Below are 25,316 nucleotides of genomic sequence, written 5' to 3' on the forward strand. Positions count from 1 at the left end.
TTTTTTTTTTTTTTTTTTTTTTTTTTTTATAGAATACTTGAATTGGGTTTCTGGTTGAGCAGAGTTCAACAGAAAATGTCACTTGCCTTTTGACTTGGGTGAATATTTCATGAATCTGGTTCTTCTTAACTATAACAAGACACTGCTAAATTTCTCCAGGTTGTACAGATTTTTTCTAATAAATAAGAGAGTGGACTTGTAAGCCTTGTATGAAACACCTTTCTTAAATTATGGGCAACTGCATATGAAGTGATGTCAGGCTTCCTCTGAAGACACTGCAAGAATATAGTACAATTCTCTAATTATGAGAACATAGGTTTAACAGTATATGGTTAATTAGAAAATTAGTTCAAAGAATCAAGTTCCCTGAATTACAATGTCATGTTTATGTAATATTTTGCATTTTACCCAACATGCTCATATATCTCATTTTAATTTTTGGCTTATGTATGGTACGATGTCAAAAACTCTAATTTTTCTATGAAACTAAAAAACAATTCATGCCCACAGAAAATAAGCAGCAAACAAAATCATATAAACAGAATAGGGATCACCTACTAAACAGAAGTCATCACTGATAAGATTTTTGTTATTTTTTCCTTTTTGTCATTTTATTGTTCAGTTATTGTATTCTATACAAATATCCATGTATTTAATATTTATAATACAAAAGGCAACTAAAATTGTTCATTATGTGTGGTTAATAATCTATCAGAATTTAATTACATTCCTTTTATTAAACATTTTGGTTACTTCCTATATTTTGCTAGTTTGTAAAACATGTATACATAAATATCCTTTGCCACAAATCCTAGTCTGCATCTTGATTTATTCTCTTACATTATAAATCCAGAAGTAGAGTTACTGTGCCTTACATTATGAATCACCCCTAAGAATGTGACACAATGCATATAATTAAACCCTTTTCTGGGGAGTCATGAAGACAGAGGGTCTTGAATAGCTGTCCCTCCCACCTTACCTCACTGCAGGTTGTCAAGATAGATAAAGACTCTTGATCCTAAGAGCTAGTCATGAATGCAGATATGATTTCCTCCCTTCACACTAATTATTTAATGTAGTATTTTTCATTTTTGCCATTTCTTTGGCTAAATTGCTGCAACTTTTTGAATCTCATTTAAACATGTAGAACAAATAATCCTAAAATTTGTATGGAACCATAGAAGATTTAAAATTGCCAAAGCGCTCTTGAGAAGGAAGAACAAAGTTGGAGGCCTCACAGTTCCTGATACTGGACTATACTACAAAGCTATAATCATCAAAAGAGTGTGGTATTGGTGTGAAAACAGGCATAGATAAATGGGACACAATAGAAAGCCCAGAAATAAACCCACACATATACAAATTATGACAAAGGAGGCAAGAACATACAATGGGAAAAAGATAATCCCTTCAATAAATGATGTTGGGAAAACCAAACAGCCACATGCCAAAGACACAAACTGAAGAAATTTCTTACACCATACACAAAAATTAGCCTAAAATGGATTAAAAACTTGAATCTAAGTCCTGAAATCTTAGAAGAAAATATATGCAGTAAACTCTTTAAAGTAAGCCTTACTAGTTATTTTTTTTTTTAGATCTGACACCAAAGTAAAGGCAAGAAAAGCAAAAACAAAATGGGACTACATAAACTAAAATACTTTTGTACACTAAAGGAAACCATCAACAAAAGGCAGCCTACCAAATGGAAGACTATATTCGCATATCATAGTTAATATCCAAAATACATAACCCATACAGCTCAACAACAAAAAGGACAATCCAATTCAGAAATGGGCAGAGGATGTGAGTAGACATTTTCCCCAAAGACTACACACTATTGGTCAACAGGTACATCAAAAGATGCTCAACATCACTAATCAGGAAATGCAAATCAAAACCACAATGAGCTATCAACGACACATCTGTTAGAATTTCTATCATCAAAAAGACAAGAAATAACAAGTGTTGGTGAGGATGTGGAAAAACATCCATCTGCTGTTGAGAACGTAAACTGGTACAGTCATTATGGAAAATAATAAGGAGGTTCCTCAAAAACTTAAGGATATAATTAGCATATGATCCAGCAATCCCACTTCTGGGCGTTTATCTGACAAAAATGGAAACACTAAATCAAAAAGATATCTACTATGTTCACTGCAGCATTTTTTTTATAATAACCAAGATAAGGAAGCATAAAGTGGTCATTGATGAATGAATAGATAAAGGAATTATGGTGCTTTTACACAATCAATATTATTCAGCCATAAAAAAGGAAATCCTGCCATTTGTGACAACAAGGACAGATCTTGAGGATATCATGCTTGAGGATATCTGAGGTAAAGTCCAACAGAGAGAGACAAAGACTGACTGATCTCACTTATATGTGGAATCAAGAAAGAGAAGAAAGACAAAGAAAGAAAGAAAGAAAGAAAGAAAGAAAGAAAGAAAGAAAGAAAAAAGAAAGAAAAGGAAAGAAAGAAAGAAAGAAGCAAGAAAGAATAAGAAGCAGAAAATGAAGTAAGGAAGAAGGGAAGAAAGGAAGGAAGGAAGGAAGGAAGAAAGAAGAAAAGAAAGAAGAGAGATAAATAAAGAAGAGAGAAAGAAGGAAGGAAGGAAAGGAAGGAAGGAAAGGAAGGAAAGGAAAGGAAGGAAGAAAGAGAAAGAAAGAAGAAAGAAAGAAAAGAAGAAAGAAAAGAAAGAAGAGAAGAAAGAAGAAGAAGAAGAAGAAAAGGAGAAGTAAAGGCAAGGAAGGAAGGAAGGAAGGAGGAAGGAAGGAAGAAAAAAAAAAAAAGAAAGAGAGAAAGAAAGAAAGAAAGAAGAAAGAAAGAAAGAAAGAAAAGAAGGAAAGGAAGGAAAGGAAGGAAGGAAGGAAGGAAGGAAGGAAGGAGAAGAAAGAAAGAAAGAAAGAAAGAAAGAAAGAAAAGAAAGAAAGAAAGAAGAAAAGAGAAAGAAAGAAAAAAGAAAGAAAGAAGAAAGAAAGAAAGAAAGAAAAGAAAGAAAGAAAGAAAGAAAGAAAGAAAGAAAGAAAGAAAGAAAGAAAGAAAGAAAGAAAGAAAGAAAGAAAAAGAAAACCAAGGACTCAAAGATACAGAAAACAGGTTAGTGGTTGTCAGAGGCAGGGGCAGGAGGTTGGGCTGATGGTATAAGTGATTAAAATATACAAGCTTCCAGTTTTAAGATCAATCCTGGGGATATAAAGCCAAACATTACTATAGTTAGTAATACTGAATTGTACAATGAAAGTTGCTTATCACAAGACCTTAAAAGTTCTCATCACAAGAAAAAAAATGTCACTGTGTTGGTGATGGATTTGAAATAAATTTATTGTGATCATTTTGCAATATATACACATATCAAATCAATACACAATACATCTGAAACTAAGATGTAAGTTAGACCTCAATAAAAATAACTTTATAGATATTGGAGAGAAAAATGTAGCTTTTGTTTGCATAGTATGAAAATGGATTCAACATTACTTATATGAACTAAAACTATGGGTCTTAGAAATTGTATTTGAATGCATTAAACAGAAATTTTCAAATATAGCGGATTTAGAATGAAAGTTCTTGGTCACATTAAAAAAAAAAATTGAAGATATGCAATCCAGTCCAAAATGGCAGTTCATTGCCATCAGCAACCCAACTTTCTTCTTTTTCTGTTATTCTAGTACCTGGCTTTCTCAAGATTTGTCCCTGATCTAAGGTGGATACAGAACTCCAGCTGCACATCTGTGTTCCAGACAGATGAAAGGAAGGAGAGAATAAAGCAAAAGGGCCACAACTTCTGACTGAGCCAGCTCCCTTGATAAATCTTCTCTGAACACTACCTTGAAAGAGATCCTAAATAAGCTTCACACTTATCTCATTGGTCAGAACCTAGCTCTATGTTCATACCAACTGCAAGGCAGACTGAAAAATATCATACTTTGGTTGGCTTTATTTATAGCAAAATAATCACATCAACTATCAAATCTATTATTAAAAAAGAAAAGAGGGCACCTGGGTGGCTCAGTCAGTGAAGCATCTGCCCTCTGCTTAGATCATGCTCCCAGGGTCCTGCCCCTCATTGGGCTCCCTGCTCAGTGGGGAGCCTGCTTCTCCCTCTCCCCACCCTACCCTTACTAGTGGTCATGCTCTCTCTCTCAAATAAATAAAATATTTATTTATTTTAACGATTTTATTTATCCATGAGAGACACAGAGAGAGAGAGGTGGAGACACAAGCAGAGGGAGAAGCAGGCTTCCTGCAGGGAGCCCGACGTGGGACTCAGTCCCGGGACTCTAGGATCACACCCTGGGCCAAAGGTGGGTGCTAAACCGCTGAGCCTCCCAGGGATCCCAAATAAAATCTTTTAAAAAGCGGGTGGGCATACTGAACAATCAATACTGGCAATCTGACAAATTTTCTTCATTTTTGATTAATCAGTCAAAAAAGGTACACTATAGGGTTTCATTAAAATGGTCTCTTTAGCAGATTCCTCCTATATATGAAGTAGATTTTCTATGTCCCTTCTATTTTTTTAACTTTTGTTTTCAAATTACAAAGTGAACATTTTCTCACTCTATCTTGCGATTCTCTTTATTATAAATTCTCAGATTCATGACCACTCTATCTTCACTGAGATTGACTCCAAGCACCGTAAAATAAAGCACTCTTAGGCATGTAATACCTTTCCCTTGTATTCAAATTTGTTTGAAACTACTATCAATCTGGCTTTACTTTTATTTCTTAATAAATTGTTGCCTAATCTCTAATTTTTATAAGTAATTCTGCTTCCAAGGTGTCTGGACTGCGTTTGTAACTGAAGTTGAACATCTAGCTTTCAGGACAATAATTTGAAGTATTAACATTTCTTCTCAGAAGAGTAGTTGGTTTTTTGGTCCCTTGTTTTATGCTTATGGTGTTTTATGCCCTCTCACTTTGCTCATCCTTTGTTTTATATGTTGCACTCACAATTAATTGTGCTTGGTTTGTGTTGATCACTTCCAGTTATTTTGAGGTATGTATCATGCCTTTAATTTTATGAGAATGCTTTACAAAAGTGTAAATTTAGCATGCATTGTTTTATCCAAATATTTATCATTTTTACTTTTAAAATGAAAAATGGGCACATCTTAGATCTCTGCTCAATTATTTCATTTAAGATGTGTTTTAAATAATAAGGCTGTATTTATGTTTAAAAGTAATTATTTTGATAATTAAATTTTCTATTATCTTATTTCTTTAGTTAGAAACTGGTGTATTTTCTGATATTCTCCAGTTACAAGAATTTTTTTATGCTGCTTTCACACATGCATAATAGTTTAGTTATGGAAAATTCTTGCTGCATTCTCTTTTTCCCTGTAAAATATCTAAATATTGTTTTTGTGAGATTTTAAGTTACCAAAAAGGTAAGCAAGTCTAACATTTATTTCTCTAAAAATTTTGCTAATACACTGAATACACCTATGTTAAATTTTACCTCAGATTTCTCTACTTGAAGATTAGAGTTTGCCTGATTATGCTGTACATGTATCCATTCAGAAAGACTTAATTTTCAGTATCAATACTACAGTCCTTTTTCTTCTACTACAGCATTTCTCATTTCCTTACACTGCCTATACAACAGGCAACTAAGCAGACATTTAATTATGTCACAGAAATGTCACTGGTCAACACAAAAAAGTTATTATGTGTTTTTGTTTTAAAACAGCCTTCTTAAAAAAAAACAGCCTTAAGATTTTATTATTTATGAGAGAGAGAAAGAAAGAGAAAGAGAGAGAACGCATGTAGAGGGTGGCGCAGAGGGAGAGAGACAAGCAGATTCTGTACTGAACTTGGGGCATGAGGCATGGAGTCTGACTCGGGGCTCAACCTCACAGCCCTGAGATCATGACTGAAGACGAAACCAAGAGTCTGATCCTTAACCAACTGAGCCATCCAGATGCCCCCAGTCATACTTGTTTGCATGCCCTTTTCATTATCATCAGTGGTGTTCTTTGTCATCGTGTCATAGATCTCAAAGCCCAGTCCACTACGTCGATGGGCATTGGAGGGGCATGGTGGTACGTAACATCATGTGGTATGCTGACCCCACAGGTCAAGTGCTTTATGTTGTAGAGCTAAAAGCAGCCCTTTGTGGATCATACATTTAACAACTGTGACTTTATATATTTTCTCAGGTCAAAGTAGCAGATATCAGCCAAAAGCCACAGTGACCAAGACTGAATTTTCTTCCCACATTGTTTCCAGGATAATGGCCGTTTCGTTTCAAGAGAAAGGGAGTGTGAACCAGTGAACATCACCAGTTCAGTTTTCCAATTCATCCTCATTAACTGTCACTCTTCTGAAAGGTGATAGAACACAGAGGTTTAAAGTACTGACCCAGGAATCAGGATGCATGATTGAAGTAGACCTTGTCAACTTGTCTCAACTTTGTAGAAAGAACAAAGAGAAAAGCTAATTCATTGAGTTACTGTGCAAACAGAAAGTTGAGCTATACATTAAAACAGTAGTGCCTGCCACATAGAAAACCCACAGAAGTAACCTGACCTTACTATTTAGTAAACTGCCACGCCCTCCACACCCCCTGCAAAAATCAATCCAATTATTCATTCAGTATACACATCCTGGGTCACAGTTTTCAGTTGACTTTCCTATGTATCTGTTCAGAGTTAGGAGAGACTTTCCAGATGTGCTCACCAGGCAAGTCTCTAAACCAGAATTCAGAGGAGGTCTTTGGTTATGGTAATGATGTCTGTCGACTATTCTTTTATTTACATTTCATTAAGAAAAGGAAACCCTTCTCATGTGTTTCTTTTCCTAATGTGATTTGCAAAGCAGTCATCATTTTACTCCTTTGGCTAGAGTATAAGCAACCTGATGGCAGACACTATGAACATTTTATGAAGATTTAGTGTTATTTGCGACATAGCCTGGCACCTCAATGTTTCAATGAGTAAAGCATTAGAATAACGAGTGATTCAAAGAAGAATCCACTTTACTAAATGCTCTACTTCCCCACCTCTTTACCTAAAAGACTTAATCTGAAACTGAGGAAACACAGATTAAAGGGAAACTGAATGAACTTGAATAAACTTGCTTAACTTTGGTAGAATCTAAAAGTAAAAATAGCAAACATATGGATTTCGTTTCTCTTAAAATACACAAGGATTAAAATTAAAAGGAATAAAGTGCTTGGCAAACATGTTTTTTAATTCAACAGATGGATGGTTTTTCTACTTTTGCTGATAAAAGAAATTAACATAATGAAAATGTGCATTTTGCCTTAATTTTTGCATTTTCTTGCACTTCGGTGAGAGAACTTCCAGTCCCTTCTGGCCTCTTCAGGTGTTTCAACAATAAAGATTTTATTTTAATGTTTTTTTTTTTTTTTTTCCTGGCAAACAAGGCAATAGATAGAACATATCCAAGAATGTATTTTATTAGATTATAGAGATCTGCTAACTTAAACAGGTTAATGATCATGACATTATAGCATTGGCATTTCAACTTACATGCCTGTAAGCCACCAACAAATTATTGATCTATGCATAGATCATATTTCAACACCTACTTAAATATCTTTTATGGAAATAATAATTATATTTACTATAGGCATTGTGTTAAAACGACAAAATTATTCTGAATTTTCATCATCTGCTCTAAGAATATTATTCCTGATGGTTCTATAGTTTTTGTGTATAAAGTAATTAGAATTCTATGAAAATATAGGATTTTGAATGAAAATGTCTGTGATTGTTTTCAAATTTTTCAAATATCTTCTAGGGTGTATTTTTCAGCTTGGCTTTTAGAGTCTATTTCAGGATAATCATGTTTTGCTTTCTAGATTCCCTTTGTCTGCCATCAGAATAGGCATACTTCTTCACATAGAACCTAAATATATACAATTCTTAACTATCATACCTCAGTAGAGCTGGAAAAGTAAAACAGACTTCCCTTAAAAAGTCTGAATGACTCCATTTTCAAGATATGTTGAATTAATCTAGTAGTTATTGAACACTGGATTATGTGTGCTCAACTATGAGATATGGTCCACATGTATTCATGATATAAAGCCATCTTCATTATTCCTTTCAATCTTACATGTTCAGATTCCCTAAAAATTAAAGATAGGTGTTAATAGATAATATTTATACATATGAAATTGGCAAGGATTTAAACAAAATCATTATAGTTAACATTAACAAGGATAGATAAAACAGAAATAACCATTGGTGGTGGGAATTTGCTACAGTGCAATCTATGTTGGAAATCAATTTAGCAATACTTATTAGTAGTTTAAGACATTTGAGAATTTAGTCAGTAATTTGGGTAAGGATACATTTAGCATTGGTGATAGTATAAAATGCCTGGAATTATTTAAATGTCCCAAATATTGCAATGGCTACATTATACTACAGTTTTATGACAGCATTATAAAGTAATGTTTTGTGCATAAGAAGAGCTTTAACTATTTATATTTTTGAACTATTAATCCTGCTAAAAGTTTACACTAACTATAATTAGATGTAAAGGGAAAGACTTATATACAAAGGCATTATACTATTAGGCGAAGTTTCTAAAGGTTATTTTTTAGATAAATGTATGTGGACCTCCTAAGCAGTATAGAACCTAGTAATTAAAATCTTACTTTTCAAAATACTTAACACTAGAAGAAAATAGGGTTTGCAAAAATAATGAAAAATGACAGAAATTCAAGGAGCAAATAGCATCTGCACTATTATTCAAATGTTGCATATAAGATGTAAAAGTACATAACTGCTCACAAGAAAGAAATACAAATAAAAATACTGAATATACATACAAGAAGCCAAAGAGATTTGTTTATGGTCTGACTACCCTTTTTTCTCATTATGTACAGTTTTCAAATTTTTAACAATGAGTGTTAATCATATTATAAAACAGTATTATGGCATAAAAAGCATTTGGAGTAATCATTAAGAGCACTATGCACATTCATATATTTGATAAAAATTATATGAAATATATTTTGTCAAATATATTGGATGGAAATCATTACTAGAAAATCTGTTTCCTTCATTGTTTTTACATTTAATAACTGGGATTCTTCTGTAAGAAATGTTTGTCCTTTTTCCTATTTATTCAATTATCATCATCAATATGCGCTCATGGGTTTTAATCTTATTTGAGGGGTTATAATTTGTTACTGTCACAATTTATTTGACATTTCCTTTCAAAATGATGATTATTTGTTTTGCTTTTAGCACTTACTTACTTTCTAGTACTGTAAGATGCTCTAGGTTCACTTTTGTGTATTTCCTGCTCCAATCCAAAAATTGGCTATTCTCAAAGGAGCACAGTTCCTTTCATTGTAGAATGGCACCCGGAAACCAAGATCTTGGTTTCTTATCATTATTAAAGCACCATTGTTTCTTGGAACACCACAGTTATACAAGCAAGGTACATGGACAAATGCTAAAATGTGGTCAAATATTTAATAAATATACCCCAAAAATATTGTGATAATTATAACATATATAAGTCTTTGATATCCCTTGCCTCAAACAGTGGAGTTTAACCACCACCACCCTCCTGCATATGGCCTAGACTTAGCTACTTCCTTCTAGTGATTAGAGTACATAAAGGAAAAGATAGTCACTTTACACTGGAATATCCTGGCAGACGCTTTCTTAACCAAATAGTCAAGGTTAACATGACCCAAAGTAAATCATATTAATATCATCCCAATAGGATGGGCTAAGAGTACATCAATTGTAGTCTTCCACAAAATCTGTAGCACCATGTTAATCACAAGAAATATCACACAAACCCAAATCAAGGGATGCTAGACAAAAGTAACCATCAACCTTCAAAAGGTGTTAAGGTCATGAAGGCAAGACAAGAGCAAGAAGCTCTCATAAATTAGAAGAGACTAAGAAGACATGAAGACTCAATGCAATATAATATCTTGAATTGGATCTTGGAACAGAAAAAAAGGCATTTATGGAAAAAAAATAGTGGTATCCAAGTAACATTAAATAGTTTCATTAAAAGTATCACACCAGGGGATCCCTGGGTGGCTCAGCGGTTCAACGCCTGCCTGTGGCCCAAGGCGTGAGCCTGGAGTCCCAGGATCGAGTCCCGTGTCGGGCTCCCGGCATGGAGCCTGCTTCTCCCTCTGCCTGTGTCTCTTCTGCCTCTCTCTCTCTCTCTCTCTCTCTCTCTATATATATATATATATATATATATATATATATATATATAATGAATAAATAAAATCTAAAAAAAAAAAGTATCACACAAGTGTTAGCTTTGTGGTTTTGATAAATGGACCATGGCTATAGAAGATGAAACCATGAAGGGTAAGCTATGTGAGGGGTATGTGGGAATTTTCTACTATCTTTATGATTCTTCTATAAATCAAACATTTGAAATCAAGTGTAAATTGCAAAGGGGGGACATGGTTCCATACTGTCTGAGTTTTGATTAACAAGGCCCCATGAAAAGCAAGAATTGTCTGTGTTTCCTTGTCTCATCCCTTATAGCAAAAATCTAGAACAAAGTAAATAATGAATAAATGGAACCTTCAGTCATTAGTAGTAATATTTTAGAGTAACAAAATATAACATTTAAAATCTAAGTTGAAGTTTTATTCTACTGAAAGTTGTAACTGGAAAGAGGAATTTGTATATAATATCATAGGCAGTATGAAAAGATTGAAAACTTTTAACAGACTGACCATACTTTTGGGTACCCAAATGGGTAATCATATATACGCTGTTATCCAAAGGATAATTTATTTATCTTCAATTTATTTTTATGCAGCTCAACATGGAGCCAAAGAGACTAAATACTGCTTTATATGAAGAGGTGTCTTGCTATAATACTGAATCATCATCCATCCTGTATGTCTTTGGGACCAGAATCATGCCTTTATTTCTCTTTTATCCCTATGATGACTAGTTCAGTATTCTTTACATTGAAGGCTTTCAATAACTCCTTGCTGACTGAATGCTTTTCACAATTTTTAGCCTCCTTCTGATTTATTGCACTCCATTGAGCCAACAATGAAGAATAGATGAAAAAAATGATGCAGCTTTACTGAGATCAATTAGTTGTTCAACTATATTTTAAAAGGGAATGTGCATCTGTCATAGAATGGGAGAAAGGAGAAAATATTTTTCATTTTAAGAGCCTGTGTCCATTTGACTGATTCTACTCCAATGCAAGAGGTTCAGAATGATTCTGACTTCAAATGTCAGGTCTCAAGTATTTCTGTGTAAAGCTATCAAGTGCAAGCATTTCTCCTGCCTCGAAGAATTATGGAACTTTATCAGTGCTTTTAAGAAGCATTCAGTAGTAGTGCTCTGACACATTGGTTCCATAAACCTGACTAAATATATACCACTTAAAATATTGAGACAATGTGAATGTTTCAAGTCTCACATAAACAAGAAAGTTCATCTAGTTGTAATTAAGTAGGCATAGAAAACAATTCCCATTGAAGAAAAATTAACACTCAATAGTTATTAATGTTTCACATTCTATGTATCATTGTTAAAGTAAAGCCATGGATTATATAAAGCAACTAATTGAATTTGTCACAAAATTAGCTTCTAGCACTATGTTTAAAATAAAGCTGGAATAACTGGCATATGAGAAAGCTTTTATTAAATTCTTCATTAAGCCAACGGACTCTACTCGTTCTTCTAAGTTTCCTGCAGGTGAGACATTGAATTTTTTTCATGGCTATACAAAGTATTTAGCAATGGCTAATATATATCGACTCCGGAAAAGAAAATAGAAATTTTAAAAATTGATCTTGACACACCAAAAAACAAACAAACAAACAAACAAAAACAAAAAAAAAGATACACCAAAAATCAACAAGTGGCTCTGGCTCTGTATAATTAAGGCAAGCCTGAAAGTCAAAAATAAATGAATAGAACCCAAAACTTTGATACATAGGTACAAGAAGAGATTTTGTAGAAAACAAAATCTCATGATCTTAAAAGACATGATGTGGTTAAGCAGAGATATTTGGGAGCTAGTAATGTACAGAGAGGTACATTTTCTAAGAGGAAGCTAAAACATTAACACATCGGAATATTTCAATGAAATAGGTATACTTAAACTGGAAACATAAGGGATTTCATTCACATTAGAGACACCAGTGCAGGAAAATGGGCCATTCAGTTCTATTTCCCTAACAGTATTTGAATCTTGGAGGATCAGATGTCTATATGGTCCATATTTAGATCAGATATCCCACCTTATCCATTCTCCACCTCTACCTTACTACTCCACCTCCCAGGAAGAAAATCCTTTGGCATTTGGAAAATCCCAGTGTTTTAACTGTCTTGATATTCTAACTAAGGGATCTAGTCCAAATCTTTTTGCCATGAAGACAATGATGCCTATAAAAAGATGATTGTGCTTCATCCTTCTGTTTTATACTATATAAACAATGAGGAGGGACTGGATAAAGCTCAAATAATGCAATCTGGTTAGATATATTCTCTATATGAAAACCCAGGTAGCTTATGTATCTTCCATTCAGAAACCTCATAGTACTTGCATTCAAACATTCCTATGATTTCGTCAGTAATAAAAGCTTTATCGAGAACCTGCGTAACTCAGTAGTTGAGCATCTGCCTTTGGCTCAGGTCATGATCCTGGGGTCCTGGGATCAAGTCCACATCAGGCTCCCCGCAGGGAGCCTGCTTCTCCCTCTTCCTATATCTCTGCCTCTCTCTGTGTCTCTCATGAATAAATAATAAAATCTTTTAAAAATTTATCAAAGTATACATATTGAGCAATGGCATATACAGAACCTTTCTGAATTGACTCATCTGTATTTTTCTAACAACCATATATAGCACAAGAATATAGAAAAAAAATGAATGCCATTGAGTTTTGGTAGTATAGCCAGTCCACTAGTACTGTTGCACTATGCGCAGCATTCAGTGAAGTAATGACTATACAGAGGGCAGTAACTCCAGGGTAGCCAAGCAGCTTAGAAGGAGCTAACGTGAAGTCATGGTAGCAGCAACATGTGAGTGTCAATAATGACATGGGGCATTTTAATGGTGGAGCTTCAACTTAACAGATAAGGCAATATTCCCCTCGAGGGCTTGAGCTTTTGCAAGTAGCCATCCAATAAAAAGATAGCTTTCACATGTACTATCAAGCAATTGATAGCGACATGGAAGTCATTTTAAAGACACAACACCATAATAGCAATAATCATCTTTTAGAAATATACTGGGTAAAAGCTTCTGTGAACCCACAGAATTTAGCACATCAGTTGGTAAGTATGATGGCCTGATGGGTTTTATTGGTATGGATCCAAAACCTGGAACATATGATATATTTTGTGTGTGTGTGTGTGTACTGTGAATCAATCATTTTTTTCTTGAACTATATCAGACACTGAACCAGCCTAACTTCTACATAAACTGCTTAATTGGTTGATTCTCTGGGGGTCTCTAGGATATTCAATAAGTGAGCCTGTTCTGGTCTACTCAGGTTGTCATGTTTTCAATAGACACACACTGCTACCAAACCAAAGCATGGACTTTCAAGACAGAGCATCTACATTTTACCTCATGTCAAAAGCTCACCAGTTTTGGAACATGTATTAATGAGCAGTGCCCTGTGTGGTGGGTGGGAAAAGAAAAATGGTATAAGTGCTATAAAGTATGGTTTTTAAAAATCTTTCATTCCTCAAATTTCTGTCACAGCCATTGTTCACAAATACCATTTTTTTTGTGTGATAGCTCTACAGGTAATAGGAAGATTCGTAGGGGGCATGCTTCCATCCCTGTTGGTTTAGCAAAAAAAAAAAAAAAAGGAATTATGTTGAATGCATATTTCTATTAGCTATTCCAAAAAGGAATACAGGAGAAACACAGTAATGGAAAGTCACTATGAACTGAAGTTATAGATGTTTTAGTTGGTGAACTATTGTACTTGAAGAATATGTTATGAGCCACTTGACAAAAAAAGAGCAACTAGACTATAAAACTGACTGAGCAAATAAAGTATAAAAAAAGCCCAGAGTGAAGTAAGTAATGAAAGGCTTTTAGTACCAAGACATTGACTGGAGTCCATTAAGAAGTGGAAATGAGATTGGAGGCATATTTGTGGGGCTGGTAGTGTATAGTATTCCAACTCAGTGTGTAGTTCTACAGTCATGAAAAAACAAAGGCAGATGAAGATAATTAAAAAAAAAAAAAAGATCAGCAATGCAGAAATACATAAGAATTAGTGATAATCTTTGCTGAAAATAAGGAACTTTTCAGCTGAAAGTTCTGCCACAAGTGTTTAGTATAGATTCAGATGTGGATTTATATGTACAATAAAAGTGCATATAAAATATGCTCATGATAAATAAGAAAGATCAATTTCTATACATAAATGAAAAGTGCACAGCTCAGTTATGGACAGTAGGTGCCTTGTAAAATGTCTATACGATCAGAAAAGAGAGTGAGAAGTGAAGAAATAAACAGTAAAGCTAAAAATAGTTTTAGAGATTAAAGTAACACAATTCAAAGGCAACATGACAAGCAATGACAGTCATTTTAATTACCAAACAGCAAAAAGTAAGCAATAGCACTGACTTTCAAGGTTCTGTGTCTGTCTGGCAATGCATAAATCATCCCAAAGTCTGCTTTGATCCACTAAATGAGATCTACGTCAATAAATAAGGAATACTTCAATTGCTTCACTTTCAGTACAACATCTACACAATATAGAGCCAACTGCCAAGACAAGCGGTCACACCAAAAGGTGACTTGATATGGGAAGTTTTAACTCTGCATACCACAAAATCACATAACCTAAATATAGCAGAGATATTGGTATGAAAACACATCAAAACAAGTCCCACAGCCCATGCTTCCATCTACATTGTTGCTTCTAAGTCCATCCTATATTGAAAACAAAGATCTTTAATCATAATGTGAGTCTAATCAACTTGACTGCCCAATATACGGAAGTCCATTGACAGTTTTTGCATAAGCTCTCATTGGCAGTGCCATCTACACATGTGCCCTTGTGCAGGGTCTCTAAAGGATTCCTGGAAGACAGAGCCTGAAGGTAGCCAAGTTCATCAATTCTCCTAGTGGGACACTATAATCTCAAATACATTTGGAAAGAAGAGGTACACAACACTCTGTCCACTCCTAGGTAGAGTTTACTTTGTATACAGTTGTATACAAAGCGAGGGAGGGTGGCTGCAGGCCATCAACGTACATACTATTGAAGCCTTAGGTTACAGTCATGGAGTCCAAAAAAGCAGTGGTAAGAGACTTTACCAACAAAAAATTTGCAAGTAGTGTCTTTTGACTGCTATCCACAGGAGCTCACATTCACATGTGGAACTATCCTCTGTCAGAATAAGCCTGTACCAGTAACAATGACCAACTCTTCCAAGACTTGACGACATTGGACAGGGAAGAAAACCAATCACTTACAAAATGGTTGGTGAGCAATATACAATCTGCGAGGTGCACAAAACCTCCTCTCATCTTCTTAAGAGCCATCAAGGTGGATACTAGTCTATTTTATCAAGACAAGAAACCAGAGGGAACTTTTTTGCCTGGTGCCATATGCCAAGAAATGACCCAGTCCAAGTTAAATCCAGTACTACTCCTGGTCCTGTGTTCCTTATGGTATCCATGCTCACTCGACAAAAGGTTGATTCCCCACCTGAGCTTGTGATCAATCACTCGTATACCTCCAAACTTGAAAGCTGGAGACAACGTGCACAATTGCACAGTATTCTTGCAAGTAATAAGGAGAAACACGGCCTACAACCAAATATGGTAATAGTGATGTGGTTATGATTCTTCAACATCCCAGTTGAGTTTATAACCATCAATTGTAAAATTTTAAAAGGGTCACTTTCTAGAAGTTTCCAATCAAATGTGAAATCTACTGTATTCTGAATAGACAAGTCACTAGATCCATACAAAGTATCTTATCACCTGGGCTAAGTAGAATATTATTTTGGGATTTTCAGAATTTAATAGAAACCTCAAAGGAAGTTGGACAACTGTTAGCAAAAATACTTAATAAAGCACTACAGGTAAGATCAGCAAAGACCAGAAGGTATGCAGTGCAATATATTGCTTACAAATGAATGTAAGATATGAAACTGTAGACCTACAAGTTTCAGGAAGGCCAGACTTGACACCACAAAGGAGGTTGCATTATTACAAAAATATGTAATTTACAAGGAGATTCTGAGCATAGCTCTACACTTTGGTGATTTCAGTGCCTAGGCCAATAAAACTTACATGTTTTATTTTATATATAATTTCAAGAAAAGGTAATCATCATAACTTCAAGAGGAATGGCATATAATTTCATGTGAGAAACTGAATTATCAAACCAGAAGGCTTAGTTTGGAAGTAAAAATTAGCATACTAAAAATGATAAGTAAAATTACTATGGGTCTTTAATTAAAGGCAACAGCAAGATGGCAGGGGGGTGGGGGGGTGGGGGGGGCAAACAAGGTCAAGTGTCTCCAACACCATCCTTAGAGCTTTAGAGCTAATTTGTGAAAATACCCCTGAGCTCTGCACCTAGAGTTGTCCAAATTCAATGACAATACAAAATTACATGAAAAATATAGAGAATAGATTCCTTGCAATCAAAAAGGTTTGAGATAGTAAGTTATTTATATAGTTTAATAAGCAGACATATTAAGTAATAGGATTTAGAAAAATATTTTTATGGAAAATATACCGTTGATATGATAACAGTATATAGCAGAACAGCTTGAAAATAAGTATTGAAAATTCTGTTTATCAGAAATGTGAAAAATATTATTTTTACTGAAGAGATGGTACTATGAACAATTAGAAATAGGATTTTTTGTCTTTTGTTTTTGTTCTCCCACTTGTGGTGGTAGTGATGAATTTTCCTAGAACCCCTGGGAAGTTACTCTCCTAGAAGATTCTAAGACCCCTCATAAAGGCAGACCTTCATCATGGAACAAAGCAAAATGACTTGTAATCTTGATTGCTTTAGATCTGAAAATACACCTAGTAAACTAGCTCTTCAGTTCAGAATCTTCATTTTGAGATCCAGAACTTAGCTTAATAGCTGATTTCCTCAGGCAAAAATGATTAATTACCCAATTAAAAGTGATTTCACAAATCTTATTTTGTCTGTCTCTAAAATTAAACATGGACATTATGTATACATTTCTGCAGACAACTAAGCGCCTGGATAATTGCTAGTTGTCAGATACAATTTTATTCTGTGAAAGTTTGTCTTTGAAATGCATACTGTTCCTTTCTATATCTCCAGTAACTCCCTGAGTCTCCATCTACAAAGATTCGAGATACACAATCCTTCTCCATTTAGGATGACTGGGGCCTTCTACAATAGAAATACCTGCCCCATAGGCTTGATGGAGCTCAAAATTTTATGACTATTAATCTGTCCCTGTGGTTCAAGTAGGAGATATTTGTCTAACTTCAGATCAAGGGGGAAAATACAGAACCTGAACACATTGAGTGCCTAGAAGTAGTTAAAGGAAAACATCTGGGCTGGAATCACTAGATTTGAAGGACCCACCTTATTTTGCAGGTAAAGTCCCTATGAAGGCAAATAAATCACTCAGTGTCACACAACTAATATAAGATAGAGATGCATTTATGGGTACATGCACACTCAGACACGTACCATGACTTCTACTTTTAGGCCATAGCTCATTCTGTTATTACAATTAGGAACTGGAAATGCCAATGACCTGCTGGCCATTGTGTTACTAATATCAATTACAACCTCCAAATCATTTCCACTGTGTTATTTGTAAGAAAAATACCAGTGAGGGGGCAGTATCATCACCAAAATGTTGATACGTTCCCATGAATCCCAACTGAAGACACTGCAATGGAGCTGGGCTTTCTGATGTAAGCAGGGATGTAAACCCTTCCCCAGTGAGAACTGCAGCCCTTTACCAGGGTACCTATACTCTGGAATAAGGGATAAACCTTTCAGAAGGTTGCACAATGCAATGTCTGGGTTGACAGCAACACTAGATGGGGTGGGCAGAAAATTCTAGGACATCCAAGACTCCTATCTTGTATAATTCCCTGTCCATGAGTGTGGCTAGGGCTGGAAATATGAATTTTACCCTCATAGTTGGATATTATATGACAAGTTGAAAAAACTCTTAGATATAATTAGGTTTTCCAAATCAATTAATCATTGGGGTAATTATCCAGTGAGCCTGTCCTAATCAGGTAAGTCCTCAAGGGGTAGGCTTTTCCTGGAAAAAAAAAAATGATTTGAAAGAAATTAAATTCAACTAGCTTTGAAGGAATAAATTACCATTTCGTGAGACGGCCCTCAGAAGAAGCCATACAGCAAAAACCAGAGGGTCCTCCAGGAGCCGAGAGTGATCTCCAGCGAGCAGCAAGAACATGGCATCTGTAGATAAGGTTGGAAGACATCACCCCCTGCCTTAGATGAGAGCACAACCCAACCAATTCTTTGATTTCAGCTTTGTGAAACTCTGAGCAGAGGAAATAGTCATGCCTTGCCTGGATTTCTAACCTGGAGTGTGATAAGAGTATTTTTTTTTTTTTTAAGCCACTAAGTTCACAAAAGTTTGGTATACAGTAGTAGAAAACCACTATATTATAGGACCTCTACTTCCAAAAAAACCCTAATAGTGGTCTCCTGGGTAGAGTGGGGTCTGATGGAGGCCAGATAAATGGAATAAAACCCAGGTCTGTCTTGCTCTAGGTCCAATGAGTCCAAATGAACCACATGTCCCCAAATGATTGATTAGGATGTACATATGGCACTTGTCATATATCCCAGTTAATACAGTGACCGTGGATTAACAGTCACCATGGCATGAAGGACCCAGTAGAAGCCCTGGAATCTGCCACTCTTCTTTGCTGCCTGATTGGTAATTCAGGAGCAACGCTACATGCCAGGTAGATATAAAGAGCTAAGCAACCACCTCACACTTAAATCATACAAGTATTGTGATTACCAATATATACCTTTTGAATTCACTTTTACTTTCTCTTCATCAACCAGATGGGCAGTAGATGATAACAAGGGACTAGAAGACACTTAATGAAGTGGAAATCCTTATCACAACTGCTATGCTTCCAAGTATATGGTAACTGGACTGGGGTATAGTGGCAAGTGCTTTAGAAGGTAGAAATAAAGACCCAAAGATATTCACAGCCCTTTTATATTGGTGAATTTCTGAAGGATTCAGTGATCCAGGACATTCCAGGGCAGGGCCTCCAACATAAAAAGATAAGAGGTTCAAGGTGTACTAACTTACTATAAAAGTTCCAGAGCTTGATGGGCCCTTTAAGATTTTAAAGGCAACATAACCACTCTTGCAAATACTATGGACTTAAAGGCTCTTGGTTTCAAGGAGCAAGATACATGGTCAGGTCCAGGCTACGCTGCAAAATCCCTACCATTAAAGCTGCATGAATGAGGAAGTCAATGCTACTGTATCTACTCTAAATAATAGCTAAGGATGCACTGAGAAGTGCCTGGCGAGCCCGCATAGGAGAGTCACAGTACAGATCTTACAGTTTCTGGAACAAGACCATGCGATTTGCAGCAGAAAAATGTACCTTTGGTGAACAGTTCCCAATATGCCACTGGCCCCCAATAATTAGTGAGCATCTGACCATGGAACGTCAGTGACTATAAACAGAGCTGCCCATCGTGAGGTGAATATCCTCAGATCTTCAAGTTGTAAGATCAGTTCACACAAATCCTCCGTGTCATGAAAATGGTATGTCGGTGATCAGGCCCGAGTAGATTCCAAGCATCTCAAATAAGTTTCGCGTACAGGATTCAGAGAGCCTCCATGCCTCCATGCTCTTGGACCAACACCTCTTTCTCAAGCTATGGCATTAAAGAGGTTCCCTGTCCCAGCACCATAAAGGGGAGAAAAGACCCGGGCCTGATTCACAGGTGGGCAGCTTACTGTGTGTGCTGGAAGCACATGTTGCTTAGTAGTGTTGCTACTCCAGACCCACTTAGAGCTGCATTAAAGATAACTGAGGCGACATCCTCCAGGCAATGGGGTTTCATGCTGCACTGCTGTATACTCTAAGCTGTCTTTGTAAAGAGGGTAAACTAGCCCAAGGTAAGGTTATACATGAAATCCTAGGCAGGGGCAAAGGTCTCAGCTATTTGGTCATGGCTGTTTGGTCCTGGTTCTTAATATATCAAGATTAATATGGTAAACAAGGAGACTGGGGCAACAAATATATGAATGGGCATTTGAGATTAACTATAAAATGAGAGAATATTTGTGTCTCGGGTCAACGTCCACCAGAAAGGACCTCCTTCCACAGCAACCTCTTGTTGACAAGATCATTTGTCTGACACTTTCAGTCAGCCCCTGTCTCCAGCCACCCAGTACTTGTGCAAAGGTCTGGGACAGAGACCAGGTCTGCGCACAACGAAGCAGGGTCCTTCTCACCAAGGATACACTGCCTATGCTCACTCCAAACCTGTCACTGGCACAGATTGTACTGGTGGTAGTGCTTGACTTATCATGAGTAGTCAGGATTGTTCCTACCTACTGCGGCAAGGAGTCTGAAACCTGGTGAAGCACGGGGCATCTCTTGGTACTTCCATGTCTGTTGACACAAGTGAATGGGAGATCAGAGCGTTCAGGCCTGGACAGGAGATCAAGTGCTCCAGAGGTGAAATTCTGTTCCTCAACTACTATTAGCAAGCTGACCTGCTGGTCAAGAGTGAGGGACAACTCATGGTAAAGGGAGACCGGTATTAATTATAGCCCTTGAACTGGATGCAACAATGGGGACTCAAATTTGCTCCACTTACTAGCTGCAAGAAGTCTCTTAAAGATTTTGTTTATTAGAGAGAGAGCACAGTATTTTGTTTATTAGAGGTCCTTCTGGGGGTAGGACCAGAGGGAGCAGCAGATTCCCCACTGAGCAAGGAGTCCAACTTGGGGCTCAATCCTAGGACCGGGGATCATGATCTGAGCTAAAGGCAGACACTTAACCAAATGAGTCATCCTGGCGCCACTAGATTTTTTTGAGAAACTGGTTGACTATCGCCATGCAGAGCTGGTGACCAAAATGATGGGTCTGAGCAGCCCAAAGGGCAGACACAATACAGAATAGAAGACACTTTTGTTGCTCCTCATTGCCTTGTCCCAGCTGGAATTTCAGAGATGCCAGATTAGGCAATTTCATGCAAGCTGACCTTCAGACTGACAGCATTCCACCCCAATTGCCTTTCCACATCCCTTTAGACTTCTGTCATAAAGTTCTCTTCTGAGCCCAAGGCTCTGAGCCGCAGGCCCTGAACAAGTGCATTACAGAAGTTAAGGGTGGCCCCAGCCCCATGGCAACCCTCAGCCAATGAAGGATGGGAGCTGGTGCATAAGGCTGAGCCTACAGACAAATCTGGGAAGCCCTCTTTCTCTCAGATGTCCCTGCAGAATTCAATCCCAGTGCCTGTCCATTCGTCCATCCGTCCACCTCGCTCGACTTCCTCACTCCTACTTGTTGAAGCCTCAAGCACGCTGCCCCAATCTCAGACTCACTTTCAGAGATGCAACCGAGACACCTACATTTCATGTAAACTTCCTAGAGATCAAGAATGATTCATACATACTTACTTATAACGCTGGTATTAGTGAACCAGTACTGGATAAGTGTGTACTATGTATGTACATTAGCATATGTAAATAAGATTATTCCTGTATGAGCTGGGGTTTAATTAACAGATTAAGTTTTATACTGAAATACATCTGTCCATTAAAAGTCTTAAAGTATACAATTATCCATCTGCTGAGCTGACATTTTTCAGCCTGACATTTAATATTGTCACAAACAGGCAAACAGTTCTACTGAGCCTTGCCTGGTGTTTCAAGGAAGTGTCTCCAGGCAGAAACTTTTTAATTAAAGTTTGATTTAATGAAAATTATGATTCACAAAAACAACTGCTTCAAGCAATATCAAATATCCAGACTGGAAATAAATCCGCAAAGTTGTAATCTGAGAGCTTTCAATCACCTCTAAATTTGTGTAACAGCCAAGCACAAGAGTCAGACCCTCTGCCACTATCAATTTTGTCGTGTTTACGGCCTTATATCATTTGTAAACAAGCAATTTTCCTTTTTGGAAGGGAGGGGTGCTTTTCGTTCTTCCCATATTGTTTTCAATTTTAGATTCCCCACACTGACTGGCACACAGTAATAATAAAGGGAACCCTAGCCAACTTTTTGTGAGCTCATGGTATTACGTTAGTTGATATTTCACACCCATGTTCCCATATGTAATTTTCATGGCATCTCTATGAAATAAAGTTATCATCCCTCTTTCTAAAGGGAGAAATCCTCAGACAGGGATATAAAATAAATTTATCCAATAGTGTACCCAGTGGTAACAAGGATAAACCACCTAGCGTTCTGACCTCTTCATTCCTAAAAACTAGACAATTGTGGCTGAAAAATATTAAGATATTTTAGGGAGGTGATTCTTCAAAACTCAAGATTTTAAAAAGTGTAGTTAGTTGTATCTATCCAACCTTTTGCTCTCCTTTATTTTTCCTTGCCAAACTAGTTTATAATAACCTTCATGATTAATATTGGCAGGAGTTTTTCTTCTAATTTATAAAAACAATCTCCCCATTATACTATCCTGATGTACCATTGCGTACCTTTATACCTCAAATATTCTTTAAGAATAGGCTTCATTTTCACTCTAAATCAAGAAACTTATTAAATATATAGGTCAAAACACCAATCCTCGTGACACCACTCAATAAAATTCCCTACACTGACACCATATTTTAACTGCCAACTCACATTCCATCAAATCTATCCATTTTTAAGACCATAAATATTATAGTGGTTTTTAACCAAGTTCTTTTCATAAAAATTATGGTCTTTTGACTGTAATTAAGTAATAGACTATAGATATTTTCTAAATGTTTAGAGAAATATGCCAGGAGGAATTTAGGTTCTCCTGAAACTTTAAAAAACAATCAAAAAAATAATTCGTGGAGTTTAAAAATTACTTGAAGAATTAAGGAATGGTTTATGAGGAAATGTCTTAGAAGACGGATACGCTGATAACTGAAGAGAGATAAAAGTAACAATACAGCTGAAAGCTATAAACACTATTAAGAAGTGAATGATTTGTTGTCCTTGGCTCTCCTGCTGTACCTGGGAATAGTGCAATACTGTGAAGTGCCAAAAACATTGCCTCCTACTTCTGAGGTTTTATAACCTGCTGACCTGGAAATGCAACTCCCTGATAAAAGGAGTTGGACAACCTTGCAATTGATATAATAGGTACCAACTTTTTACAAATACACTTAATTTTATTAAGCTTTTTGAGATTCTCTATAAATCACTCTTACTATTGACTGCAGTTTAGACAAAACTAGTTCAGTTAGAATGCTTCACATGTCAGGGAGTAGGTTAGCTTATATCACTGCTAATTTTAATGTGAGACAACACTTTTACCTGATTCCCAGGGGTAGGCCTTCAGTGCAGCCAAGTCAATTCTTCCCCTATAGTCAGTAGGGCCCAGAGAGGGAGATGGAAGTGTGGGTCCATGAACAATGACCAAAACATGCTGGAGAAAATACCATAGCACCCAACCTAGTATCAACATCAAACACCTGGAAGTTCAGCTTCATCTGTCAAACACATGAAAACTCAACAAGGACAAAACAAACAGAATGAGAGTTACAGTAAATTGTTTTTGTTTTCCTTCAACAGTAACTAACCAAAAAAAAAAAAAAAAAAAGTTTACATTTGCAAAGGAATCCAATGATTCAAAAGAGAAAAATTGAAACACTATATACAAGTTAATGAAATGAAAGAGAACGCAGACGTATTTAAACACCCAATGCCTTAAAGAGATTTGATAATAGTTCTATTGAAATTTGAAGACACTGAAGCCCAGGCACAGAGCCAGGAAACTATCATGATAGGGGTGTCTATGGGAGTCAAGGAAATTTAGGAGAGAAGAAAAACTTACCTTTAGAATTTTTTTTTTTTTAAAGATCACCAAGGACAATCACGAATCATTTTGTTTCTAATCTTTCTTAATTTACTAACCATGTTTAAATGTATTTACAAATTTGTTCAAGTCATCAATCCAATTTTAGTTAATTCCTATTTTAGAGAATTGCACCAAAAAGAAAGGAGATGGGAGGCATTGCTTGTGGTGCTGGAACTGTTGAGTATCCTGAATGTAGTGCTAGATAATTAACCTACACAGGTTTTTAAATTGTATATGAACACACACATATGCATACATGTGAGTACAAGTAAAACTGAGGAAATCTGAGCATGATAGGTAGATTGTATTGATGTCAGGATACCTGGTTGTGATACTATGGTCTATTTTTGCAAATATAGAATGAAACTTGGAGGAAGCTTGACAAAGTGTACAAGGGATTTTGAATTATTTCTTGCACCTGCATGTGGGATCTACAATTATTTCAACAAAAGTTACAATGAAAGAAGACATAGAAGAATGACCATAAAAGATTTCTTCATAATACATCAAAAACTGGGAATTGATATAGAAATTGTATATATTCACACAACAGGAGAATATACTAATAATAGTATAAAACAGGCTTAAATCACAAAACCTTTATGTTGAGCAACTAAAGCCAGTCGGAAAAGGGTACCTGTTGTATGATTCAACGTATATGAATTTCTTTCACAGACAAAACTAATCTATGGTGACAGAAAGCATAACAGTGGTTGCTTCCTCCTGGAGGAGCAAAGATTGTCTGAAAAGGGCAATGTGGAAATTTTCCAGGTCGATGGGAATAGTCAATGTTTGGACAAGAATGTGAAATAAACAATTATACACATTTGACAAAACTCATCTGTGTACTTAAAATATGAATATTTCACTGTATGTAAATTATTTCTAGATTTAAAAACATGTAAAAATATTCATATAATTCATACTGTGTAAAAAACAAATTTAAAAAAATGTACTCAGCAAGGCAATAAATTAAAAAATAAATTATTTTTCATTTGAATCGTGACAGTTTGTCTATTACCTAAAATATCCTACCAACTTGATACCCCACTTTTATTCACCACATATTTTGAATGCTTTATGCAGCAAAGAAACCATGGTGGCAGGAATAATCAAAAGCACCCTTCTTAAGACCATGACCCAGAATAATCTCATTTGTTAAACCCTTTCTCACATGCAAAACAATTATTTCAGTTTGCCACATTGAACTTCAATTGTCAAGCCCAGTATACAGACAACTCACAAGAATAGATTCTGTTCTTGATGTGATCATTATATAAAGGTTTAA

The 25,316-nt window shown here is 36.0% G+C and overlaps 1 long non-coding RNA gene across 1 annotated transcript; it reads right to left on the minus strand.

Moving 5' to 3' along the window:
• On the minus strand, positions 1-23,742 carry LOC118350991 (uncharacterized). Its single transcript, XR_004805722.2, has 4 exons — positions 23,485-23,742; positions 18,318-18,416; positions 7,911-8,103; positions 1-275 (listed from the first exon to the last, which is right to left on the minus strand). It is a non-coding gene; the product is annotated as an uncharacterized LOC118350991 (long non-coding RNA).
• Positions 23,743-25,316: the final 1,574 nt, after the last annotated feature.

Source organism: Canis lupus, chromosome 16 (assembly GCF_003254725.2).
Source record: "Canis lupus dingo isolate Sandy chromosome 16, ASM325472v2, whole genome shotgun sequence".
Taxonomy (NCBI): domain Eukaryota; kingdom Metazoa; phylum Chordata; class Mammalia; order Carnivora; family Canidae; genus Canis; species Canis lupus.